A 13,138-nucleotide genomic window follows, 5' to 3' on the forward strand; every position below is an offset into this window, starting at 1 on the left:
AACTGATTTGAAATAAATAGTCCAATGCCATCAGTTTGATGCCTTGCATGATTCTTGGATAACAAACATAAATGTGGGTGGATGAAAGAATGATTAGATGTGATATGGACTTTTAATCGAAGCTGAACTGCAACTTGATAAAGAGCTAGAAATATGCAGAGTAAACTAACATTATGTATGCAATTTCAAAGCATGACTGCAAAACTAGAGGCATATAAAATAAAAGCCATGAGAAGAAATGAACACAAAATTTCCACAATGATAAAAATAGAAATGAAAAGTTTATCGACCCTGTGGTAACGCAGACAATATTTGCTAATAAACATGCAAGCAGAAATGACAGCCAGTGTAAGTTTTGTGGCAACAACATTGAAAACCATGTTAAAAAGAAATTAAATGAGTGTGCAGATCATGTTGGGGTTATAATGTGTTTATAAACATGTGTAAAGTCAAAATAATGTGATGCAGCAAGATTGTAGGTATTATAAGTAAAGGAAAACTATAAAGCAGAATTCCAAGAGAAAGAACGAATATACAAACAGCGAAAAACTGTGTAGTCCAATGACACTGTCACATGAACCATACAATCAGTTTTATTTTTGACTTCATCAGATTAATAAAACACAGACTAATGGCCTACTTTTATCTGATCTCTTCAGATCACATAATATTGACATGTATGAACATATAAAAACAATGGAAGCATGCATTCTCATATACAAACACTGTTGTTAATAAAACAAAAATATAATAAAATTGATGGTTAATAATAAGCTTCCTATTCCACCTGGGAAAACATAACTTATCACTTTGTTATCCTTAACTTCAGCATGCTAGAAATAGTTGAACTGCCATTTATTTATGGTGACTACAAAACATTTAACCTGAATTGTCAGAATAGTTTCCTATATTTATGTCTGGCCTCCTATATAAAACATCTACAATCTCTAGATTCCTGTACTGCTACAAAAAAACAAAAAAACTCTTAAACTTGTTATACTTAATTGCATGTTTTCTAAAGATATTTGGCAAATCTTATTTTCTTTATATCATATACATACATGCTCATAAGTCCTTGAATTAAGAGGTCTTTCTATTTTGCCAAAATAATACGCCTAGCAGGTAACACAAGTATTGATATATACTACATCATTAGTTTTGCAATGATGTTGATCTTTGCACCCCAACATTCTGGTTTACCAAAGTACCATTAAATTAGGTTGTTAGGCACTGATTAAATTAGGTAAGCCATAAATATATTTACAATGTTTACATCTCCCACATTTTCTCCAAATACTGGTCTTTTCCATTTTCTAGGAATCTTTTCGAAATTCCAGCTTTTGCTTGATATTCATGTTACACTTAAATACAACAGCTGGCTGTTCCCCCAGTTTGATGATTGCAAACTGAGAGGAATCATTGAGCCCCCCCCCCCAACAATGTGAACATATTACAAGAAGGGCTAACACAAATGATTGGTGCCAAAGCCATGGTCTAAAACTAAATGCAAAAAAAAAGCATTATGATTCCCTTTGGCAAAATGGAATTCCCTACAAATTATAATATTGACAGCACCCCCCTGAGTTCCAACCCAATGGTGTGAGACTTAAGAACATAGGTTAATAGCAATCTGAACTTTGGCCATCAAGTTTCCACACTGGTAAGGAAATCCTTTTATATAATGTACCTCATAAGCAAGGGCATAGCATCCAGGTCAAGTGATGTTATAACTCCACTGTACTTGACCCTCATCAGACTACTAATAGAGTATGATGCACCCTTTTGCATGTACCTCACCAGACACCTACAGCAGCTGGAAAGACCTCAGAGGTTTCTCACTAAGAAAATACAGAGACTCTAAACCATGACCTATGTGGACAGGCCAAAAGACCTGTCACTTTACTCTGTATCTTATAGGCGGTTTACCTTTATATGTGCATATTGCACAAGGGTGAACAGCAATTGTCCGAAAAAGCAGTTTGCAAAGCTTGCAAACGCCGAATGGAAAAAGGTTCAAATGTGCAATGAGCGAATGCACATTGACATTCGCTCATTGCAGATTCGGCATTTTGGGGCAGGTTGCACTATAGTGGGGATTGGAAAATGGTCCCTTTCTCCACTGTAGTGCGATCTCAGAGTTAGAATATTAAAGTAGGGGGTGTGGGGGGCTGGGGGTGCAGGGTGGCTTGCCCCCCTGCTTTACACTTCATTACATTTGTTTTTCGACATTTATGTTCGAAAATCAGTGAATCTGCTTTTCGATTTTCTGATTTTCAAACATGTAAAACTGTCTCTGTTTTGATTTTCATGGTTATGATTCACTCATATGAGCAATCACACCACTGTGATTCGGTGTTGTAAAGGTAAACCCTTATAGGCTGCTGAGGGGCGACTTATGCCTGGTCTATAGGTCAAATAGCACAAGAGTCACTCAGTCTAAGGATCTCAACCTAGCCTGTGACATTAACAGACCATGCTGAAGAGATAGATATGTTTCCCAGAGACTTTTGCTTTTCTGAAATAGACTTTCTAATCATATAAAACATAGCTCCTCCCTAAGCCTATTCAAACACAACCTAGATAATTGGATGGTAGACTGCAAATTCACCTCTGGGGAGGCACCCATGTCCCTCATGGACAGGAGTAGCCGGTGTTGTCACACACCCACTGTGTTCTTATTCCTTCTTGAACTGCCCAAAGAGAACAAATGGGGATACTTGGAATTAACGTGGCCACTAGCCTAGTAACTTTCTATGAAGCTATAAATGTCCTTTATTACTGAATTGAATGCTATTACCCAGTTTTTCTTAATAATTTCAGTCAGAGATGGTATGCTACTGGTATAAGTTATGAGCATTGCCCTTCTTTTATTACAATGGCTATTTTGTCTCCAGATATAAATGCCTCTTGCTTAATCAGTATGTGGTAAATTTTGTTATCCTGCCAAGTTTCACTTCATTTGTTACCTCATGAAATATTATTGGATAACCCTTTTTTAAACATGTCATTCAAATTATCCAATGTCTGTGTAAAGTTCTCGTCCACGGTTATTAAGTGAGACTGACAAGTCATCTATACTTTTACAATACTTTACTTTTATGTGGGTGGCAGCAATAAAAATACAAAAAAGTATTACTAAAAGTAGTTTTCCTTTAAGTGGTAGACTGAAACTGATGTTGAACAACATCCTTATTTATTTTAACACCAAGAAAAGTCATCATCAGCCAGGTTCATTCTAAACTTCACAAATGTGGTAGATGTTTGCATATGTCACAAAAAATCTAGCAACAGGTTAATCTCACTAAACCACAGAATGAAAATGACATCTAAAAACTGTGCATATGTTTAACTTAATCTACTTTGAATTTCTTTTACCAAAAATGTAATAATACATTAGCATATACTGGGCTACAAGTGGTGACTATAGCCACACCTGATGTTTGTTCGAAGTATTGCCCTTCAAAGTGTATATAATTGCTCACTAACACAACTTACAGAAATTAATGCAAAAACTCATATCCGCTTCTGAAATTTGAGAAAAAACAGTAATCAACCCCATAAACCAACTGAAACCTTCAGTGTGTAGTATACAGTAAATAAATGAACTATACTCAATGTAACAGATTTCATACTCATAGAAAACTTGAAGGCAGGTAAATAACTTAAATGTTATGAACTTCAATCACATAATGTACTTCAATAAAAAAAAATCCCAATTTTTTATCAATAAAAATTGGTAATAGTTTGGTCTTATATCATGTACCACCCACAACTGGTCTAAGTGCGGTCATTGAGGTTCTTACGTATCTTTGGTAGCTTCATAGGTTCATTAGTAAATACTAGGCTGTTGATCCAGAGGACCAATATAAGCCTAGTCGCAATACCTCAAACTGTAGGTACCAATTAATATGACTAATTTATACCTAGTTTCATCTCCTTTAAAAGAGGGCTTGAGAGGCCAGGGCCAGGTTGGATTTATAATTGTCCATCCTTAATTCAGGTTACACTTAAAGAGGTTCAGGGAACTACTTTGCTTTACATCCACAGGAAGTTTATTACACAGAAGCCCCAATCTGCTTGAGTTGGTGGTAGCTTAGGTGAATTTAAAAGATCCCACAACACCTATTAAAAAGAATAGCAGAATTTCTCCAATGTCCTGCCAAAATTTACCCTATTAGTATAAATATCACATTGTGTCTCCCCTGAAAAATGCCTTTAGCCTGATGTGACTAATCTGGTCAGAAAAGGATAGATAAATAAGTAAATAAATAAATAAATAAACAATCAAACAAGTATATAAAATAAGTCCTATTTTTTGTTTTGATTGAACTTAAGATCTTCTGAGCAGAGGTTGAGGGTGTTGTTAATTTTGCTGATGTGGATCCTTTGAGGCTTTGTAAGTTAGACAGAGGTCACCTCTCAATAGTCTGTAGGAAACAGAAAAGAAAACCATCATTTCTAAGGGTTCTTTTTGTTATTCTTTTGTCTGTGAATTGCTTGTTTATCTTTATGGTGTGATATTAATTATGTATATGCGTACCATTGTGTTATTGGTGAATGGGTATATTGCAATGACTGAAAAGACTTATACTGATGTATCTCTTCTCCAACCTAATGGAACTCCTGCACAAGTTACATCCATTCTGTAATTTCACAACTTTCCATTATAGCATATGCCTATAGATTTGATCAAACTGATCAGTGTTTCTTCACTTTAATGTAGTCAGGGTAACTGAAAGAAGACACATATTTGATTACCTTAGTGAGAAAACACTGTGGTCTCTTAAGCTGGGTCATATGCATAGACAGATTGCTACTAAAAGTACCAATATATTCTATATTCTATCATGGGCCTGGTGAGGGAGGAGTAGAGAAAGATAATAACTTGCTTAGCTCTAGAAGAAATAACCCTGCTGTCTGGGTAGGTAAAATAATTTCCTAACAAATGTGCATACATGGTACTCAAAGGACAGTTAATTGACAATGAAAATGTCCAGGTCCCTAATAGCTGAGTCAACTTGGTGTCACCTATGTGGTAAGTGCATGGGTACCCAATTTTTCTTGGACACAGTGCTGTATTTTATGGCATTTAGTTGTGGTTGTGGTTCAGGCACCATTTACTGGTGCAGGTTAGTGTCTCCTGAAGAATCTGAAAGTCAGATGTGAAATTAATAACAGTTCCATGCTTGTAGTCATCTGCAAACTCAGTCAGCCACAGGCCCTTGATGTCACTCTGAGGTCAGAGAAGTAAATTCAAAACAGAAGATGTCCTAGGACTGATCCCTGGGGGATATTGCTAAGAGATTATGCCTCCTACACTACCAGATTGGGTTCTGTCAGTTAGCCAGTTTGCTATACAGCGGGTAACAAAGGGGCCAAATTTCATTTTATTAGCTTGTTGATAGAATGTGGGCTGGCATGAAAGGCTTTGGCCAGGTAGTGCTAGGCAGTCTGAACTGATTTGCCTAAGCCTGATGCATAAAAGACATGTTCAAGGAAGCCCACCAGGCTCAGGAGGCAGTATCAGCCTTTAAAAAACAAGTAAGGTTGGGTCCATGACTTATAGACCACCTATGTCCTTGTTAATAAGTTCCATAATGATGTATTCCATTGCTTTGCAAGGACAGTGAGGCTTATAGGTCAGTTGTTTATGAGTTTCTTCCTCTTATTGTACAATTTGTTTATACTTAGGGTTCACCATAGGGATTTGTGTCTTATAGGGACAGATGTCTTGAAGCCTGCTTTGAGTAAGGTGTAGAAATTATTTTCAAATGTGCCAGCTAACAAGACTGTGTCATTGGGGTGAGGAGAGCACTTCAGTTTCATTGGTCATCATTTAGCTGGATCAGGTTAGTCTTAGAATAGTCTCTAAAGGTACAGGGGCTTTGTGTTAATTTAGGTTTCTCCATCACAATAAGTGTTATCAGAGGGTGGACAGATATGACCAGTGACTTGGTAAATGTAGGTGTTAAGATTAGGGTGGCAATGTTAGTGAGAACCAGGTCCAGTATTTTTTGAACCCCTAGTTGGGACTTGAATCCATTGGTCTAAAGAACTATATTTAATGAAATCTGGGGATCTATGTACCTATTTGTTTGAGGTCATGAAGATTTCTCAGTTAATGGAGGGATATCTGAAGTCTCCCAAGTGAATTGTGTTAAGCTCAATATGGTGGGATGTCAATTTGCTTACATATGCTTAATGGGCAGCAGATGACATGGAGGGAGTAAGGCAGAAGGGTAGCTGTTTCCAGTAGTGCCCTGGTCCAGTACTACAAACCAGTGGCCCACTTCCTCAGCTCTTCAAGTGAAGAGCACAAAAAAAAAGAACATTCTTTATACTAATACACCATCCAGTTGGCCAGATATACAACACACATACACCCACCTTCCCTCCTGCTCCAGCCATTCAGGTTCCATTTATGTGGCCTGGCCAATCCTTTCTTCAGCATATTTATTAAAAAAAAATAATGATAGTTAATTCTTTAAAACTATAGCTACAGTTTATACTCTGCCTGCACAAACCGCTATAGTGCTCATGCTTTAGTTAAAAAAAATATTCTTTTTCTAACTGTAGTGAAATGCAAACAGTTTATACCCTACCTGAATGGAATGCTATGGTGCTTATGTTTAAGTTTAAAAAAATATTTCTAAATTATATCAAACTGCTTGCTAAAAATGTAGCAAACAGTTGTTACAGTTTATACCTTGCCTGCATGGAGCACTACAGTGCTCAAGTTTTTTTGAAAAAAAAACATATATTTTTTTATTTGAAAACTGTAGTAAAATGCTTGCTACAATGTAGCAAACAGTTGCTACAGTTTAGACCATACACAGAGTGCCCAGTGCTCAAGTTTGACAGCGAATGCAATATCAGCTTTTACAAACCAGTATCACATTAATGAAAAATTGGGACTGGCTGGTCATACCTCCAATTCTTTGTGCCATAGGCAGTTGCCCCTCTTTTCCCACCCTAGCTGTGCTACTGAAGTACAGTAGCTGGCTATTATGTAGTATAGAGTTTACTTTTCCAAGAAAAGGATAGAGAGAAGTCCAAGGTGATTGTCCTGCGTAAGAGTCTGGGAGTGAGAATATTGTTTCTTAGGAACACAGACACCCCCTCCCATAACAGCATCATTTTCTGCATTTGATCTGAAATAGTGATAAGCACCGAAGCCCTGTACTGTGGCTGTGATTTCTGTGTTCTGAAACAACGTGTCAGTAAATACACAGGTATTTATATTTTCAAGTGTTAAAAATGCCTCTAGGAAGTGTAATTACTTCTTTTGGCTTCTAGCATTGGTCACTGCTATATATAAATATTTTTGATTTTTGATAAACTTCATACATAATTTGATGAGACAGAGATTGCCTAAAAAAGTACCATGGAAAAGGAAAAGATCCTATCCAACATATGGAAGCCACGAGTAGAGAGATGCAGGCTATCCCTAGCAAAACAGCCTGGATTGTTGATCATCTCCTCCTGGGCTTATATATGCTGGATCCTCTTAGAATGAAACCAATAGCTAAATCAATAATTGAAGTCAGTTATCTATGGTTTGTATTGTGGCATAATTTTTAGTGATGGCAGGACACTGCTTAATACTAATTTTTCACCAATATCAGATTCAAAATGGCAGCTATAACAGGATTTATAACTAACAAAATCATATTCATGTTTATGAGTGAACAAATTCTCCAAAGCAAATTAACCTTAAAATGAACAATAAAAACCTAATTTTGGAGACTTGCCCATAATGTTGGGTATTTGATAAGATGGCAGACATTTTAAAGAGCAAGTGATATTAACCACCAAGCCCAACCCTATCTTTATCTGGTTAATTTTCCAAGGCCAAATTGTTGACCCTTAGCACCATGAATACACGATCATCCCATGAAAGTTCATGAAACTAGGCTTCTTTGTTTTATAGAAATTTACAGATGAAAACTGAAAAAGTTATGATTAGGAAGATGGATAATTTGCAAATGAACTATCAGAAACCAAAAGCTGGATATTGCTAATCTCCTTGCCCAAAACGCAGATTATCCAATGATTCTTTCAAGTTTGGGCAATGAATATCTCACCAGAATGCTTGTAAATAATTTTTTGGGGAATGGTGACTTCAATTCTACCCTAGATCCATCCATGGACTGATTGTATGTCAAGAAGGAATCACATATAAAGTCACAAAAATACTTAAAAGAAAGTTATCTAAAAAATAATTAGTGAGTATCTAGATATAACCTCATGAGGAAAATGTGGAATGTACATTTACTAGGAAGAAGATTTATAAGGGATAACACTATATTATTTTTTCTAAGATGCAGAGATTTAATACAATTAAATAAAAATAGAAGTACAAGAAAGTTATATATAAGATATCACCTTTCCCAACCTAAGTGATGGTAGCAAAAAGGTATGAAAATGGAGGCATTATAAATGGTAAGGATAGAAAAGCAAAATAAACTACCTGTTCTCATAGAAAGAACTCAATGGGACACTATATGTAGTACAGAAGAATAAGGGTGTATTTGGTGGAATTGTGTCAGTTACACTTATGGCATGAATCATGTCAGGAGAGCAGATAAATGGAAGAGAAAATCTGAAATATATTTAGCAGAATTAAAATAAAATTAAAAGATTTATGAAAAGGAATAATAGCTAATGCAAGCAAACAAGATATATTGATGAAAGAAATAAATGTCATAACATGTCAGCCTGAGAGAATATCTGTCTCATAAGCAGAGCCTGAATATCTTAATAGTAGTGACTTTTGGTGGTTACAAGAAGAGAACAATATTAAATATTTACCTTGGGCATTTAGAGAAAGGAAAAGTGAACAATATGTAATGCAATAGTGACAGAGGATCGCGGGGTCACCATAGCAAATGAGGATATTAGATGCACATTCCTGAAAAATTATATGAACCTATATTATATTTTGAAGAGGAAAACTTAGAATTTTTTTTAAAACAAGATAGACAGCTTAAAAATGTAGATAAACTAGACAGAGCAGAACTGGATTAAAGGATATCAGAAGAACTAGTTAAAAAGCCATAACACAGTTGCAAAGAGAGTCAAAACCACTGGTCCTGATGGGGTATTCAGTTTGACATTACAAGTGAAAACTGTTCTTGTAGACCTCTTTAATGAAATGTTGCTGAATAAACAATATGCACCATCACTGACACACAATAAAATAATAATCATTCCCATCAAGAAAGAGAAGGCAGACACCCCAACAGAGTTCACATCTACATCCTTACTAAAGGCAGGCATTAAAAGAATAACAACTATTTTGTCCCACAGACTCCAATAAATTCCAAAATCCAACTTAAAAGGGAAAAAGTGGGTTCATGAAAGATGGACCTTCTCAAGACAAAAAAGGCTGAGATAGCACTTTTTGATTTACAGAAAGCATGAAGTACTGCCAACTGGGATTTTTTTATTCAAATCTTTAATAAGGAGACAAACAACTTCATAAACTGGGTTAAACAATGTCCTACCTTTGACATTATAGAAAGTGGAGGCAGCTTTCAAGAAGACATTGCTAAGAAGTGTACCAGACAATGATGCTCTCTGATACCTGGCTTATTCTTACTAGCAACAGAAGAAATTACTGTTAAAAGTAAGAACTCTGCTTGATCAAATGCAAATTAAGTGATATGGAAAGACATTTTTCAGGCTCTGCATGGATGGCTGCATCCTTATGGATAGCCAAATAGACTATATTATCTAGTTTCAGACATATTCAGGGGTTTGCCAGCATGCCAGGTCTCATGATCAGCTGTAATAAAACTATGATGGTAGGAATTTAGATGGGAAGGGGCAGAGGGTCATGTAGTCCAATATAGTAAGCTGAACTTGCCATGTATTTTAGGCTACTACTTGACAAAACACACAATGTACCAAATGAAAATTATGAAACTACTGGAATCACAATGGCAACATACTCACTCACTCACTCACTCACTCACTCACTCACTCACTCACTCACTCACTCACTGTGAGAATTAATGTTACTAGAATCATAGTTGTACCAGTATGTAACCACTTAATTATAAACTTTCAGATGGCAGCAGACCATACAATACTACTATATGGCATGAAAGTCTGATTTTTTTGTATTATTTTTTATTACTTAAAAACACACAGCAATTAGCACATATATCATACATGTACAGGTAAAATGTCGTAGGAACTTCTCTCGCAGTTAGGGTTTCCAACACAGCTCTTCAAATGCTAGTTTCATTTGTCTAAGTAGAGGGTAAATAAGCTCCTGCACTTCCACTCTGTACGTTTGCGTACCTCGTCATACTTACCACATTTGAATGCTAATTCAATAGCTGATGATTTTGCTATTCTGTTTTGCAAATCACTTTCATTCTGGCACATAATATACAGCATCTATTTTACCTTATGACCGCATCCTCCTTTTCCCATCCTAATATTTGTACCTCATCTGTCATTGCCTGTCTTGTAAGTATATTCTTTAAATGATTTATCATGAAAAGTATTGTAACACATTGTTGACAACGGTCCCTTGTAGTTCCCATACATAAAATTGCCCCTTCCACTTCCTGCTTCAACCACTGTCTAATCACCTTACTTCTCCCAGTTAAAGAAAAATTCATCTAAAAACAGTTTATGGAGTATGTCTAAAAACTGTCCTATCACATGCTAAATATGACTTTAGATCCAGTTACGGAATCAGTATGAGCATTCTTGACCTGAATGAATATATTCCTGATGACCCCGAAACTGGAAGAATTGCAGAAGTGGTACACTTAGACTTACTGAAATGTTTTGATACTGTCTTGCATAGTAAACTAATTCAGACTTTCAAGTTGTTGTTGTTGTTTATCTTTCAGCTTTTCCCGGTTAGGGGTCGCCACAGCGGAACTCCGGTCCGCTAATGATTGGCAGTAGATTTTGATGAACGCCGAGGTGCCAGCTCGATGTTCAACCTTCAACTAAGGCACGCCCATTTACGCATGTCTTTTGAATGCCCACCCAATCGTGGGGAGGACATGCAGACTCCATACAGAAGGCACTCCCCGCACTCCAGCCGAGAATCGAACGGGAGAACCTCTTGCTGTGAGGCAACAATGCTACCGCTGCACTACCGTAGATAGCTAATTCAGACTTTCAAGTACATCAGATTATTTCACTAAATGAGTACTACACAGAGAACAGGCAACATGCTGTGAAATGGAACTCTTCTACATCAGCACAATGTCTTTTTGCTGTTGATGTCCCGTAATGTTCCGTACTTGACCCTTCTTTTTACTATCTTCTTGTGCAATATGGTATTCAGCATACTCATTCTTGAGGCAGATGACTCTACAACTGCTAACTCTTTTTTTAGGCAATCATACATTTATGCAAATGAAAACAAACCATACTGACATAATTTTAGTTGCAGACATTATACATGAGAAACCATATTGACATAATTTTAGTTGCAAACATTATGCAGTAGTTATAATCTATCCAGTCATTGTCAGTCCAACTTTACACTTACATAGAAATCCTGCTTTGTTTTAAACCTCGTTCCTCCTCTACATGTGTTACTTCCACATTTCCCTTTTTTCCTATGTAATTTGCTCCTACCCTTTTTTTAAACATTTGAATTCAATTGTTTTATCCCTGTTACTCTATTCTCTACTTTTAGTACAGTTGGTTTAGACTTTGATTTCCATTTTCTAGTAATTGCTTTTTTTGGTAGCCACCATAATTAGAGTCAGAAAGGCCTTAGGTAATTCCAATTCTGCATCATACCTCAAAAAATAATTTCTTTAGTTGCAGCAATTTGCTCACCAAGTACCTCTGACAGAGTAGTCTGCAGGGACAACTCATTACACTCCCAGAAAATATATTCCCAGTTACCTCTTTCTTCCCCATCACACTTCCAACTTTTGCTGTCTACCTGATGAAAAATTATTTGGAGTGTACTTGGGGTATAAAAATATCTAAGTAAACACTTCTAAGCAAAGATCCTAAATCTTCTAGACTTTGTTGTATATCTGGAGCCATACATACTATGTCCTCAATTGTTTCTTTGTGAATTGCTTATCTCTCTTCTCAATCCTTTCTAATCTCTGATTGATTGTTATAGTTATGCAATATTTTGGATGCTCTACTAATTATTCCTTCTTTTAAACAGCAGCTTCTGTTCTAGATTCTAATAAAAACTTTACTAGTGCTAGTCTTTCACTTAGGATCCCCCTATTTCGTTCTCTTTGCTTATAGTCTGGTATCAGTCCTTGATAGGGAAGGCAGTCTCTAGCCTGTAGTCTGCATACATTCTTGGTCTCTTCCCATTCTATTACCTTTCCCTCTCTAATTATTTTTTCCCAATACCTTGGTTCTTTTACCAGTTTTCTCCAATAAATCCCAACCCCCTCTTGCCTATTGTCTGTATCCCTAATTGCAGACATCTCTAGTGACAGCATCTCCTTTCTCCATTCCCATGTTGGTTTAGTTTTTAGACTACTTTCTGTTACTTTATGACTATAATATTCTGTATGGTTATTGTTATTCTCCTTAAGGATCTGCATTCATAAAATCTCAGTCTCTCGTTGTTTTTTGAGCTTCCCCCCTGTTTCATCATCATCCCTTTTCACTTTGAATTATAGGTTTCAGCTTGTGCTATGTATAGGAGCCTTAACTGTGTAGCTCTGAAATACTCCTTCAAAGTGGATAATTCCAAATTGCCTTGATCTGTTGGAAGAATTAGCTTATCCCACTTGACTCTTGCCATCTTGCCCCTCTAAGATAAAATCCTTCAGATCTTTATTAATTGCTATCCACAACTTTACTTCTGGTTGATAAAAATATGCCTAACCTGTGTATAAAACTAAAGGGGCATTTTAATCTTGCTATTCATATCCATATAACAGAACTTCCAATTTCTAAGTTTTTGTATTATCTTTTGTTTAGTCTCTCCCCACATATCCTTAGCTACCAAACCAGAATCCTTTTTAATCCATACTCTTAAGTATTTCATTTTATCATGTCTCCATATATATATATATATATATATATATATATATATATATATATATGGATATTGCTGAACCAGTTATTTTGTGGGTACATAATTTACAGCCAATGCCTTTTTAGCATTCATTAATTT

The sequence above is a fragment of the Protopterus annectens genome, chromosome 1.part1 (assembly GCF_019279795.1).
Source record: "Protopterus annectens isolate FY-2018-M chromosome 1.part1, PAN1.0, whole genome shotgun sequence".
Taxonomy (NCBI): Eukaryota; Metazoa; Chordata; order Ceratodontiformes; family Protopteridae; genus Protopterus; species Protopterus annectens.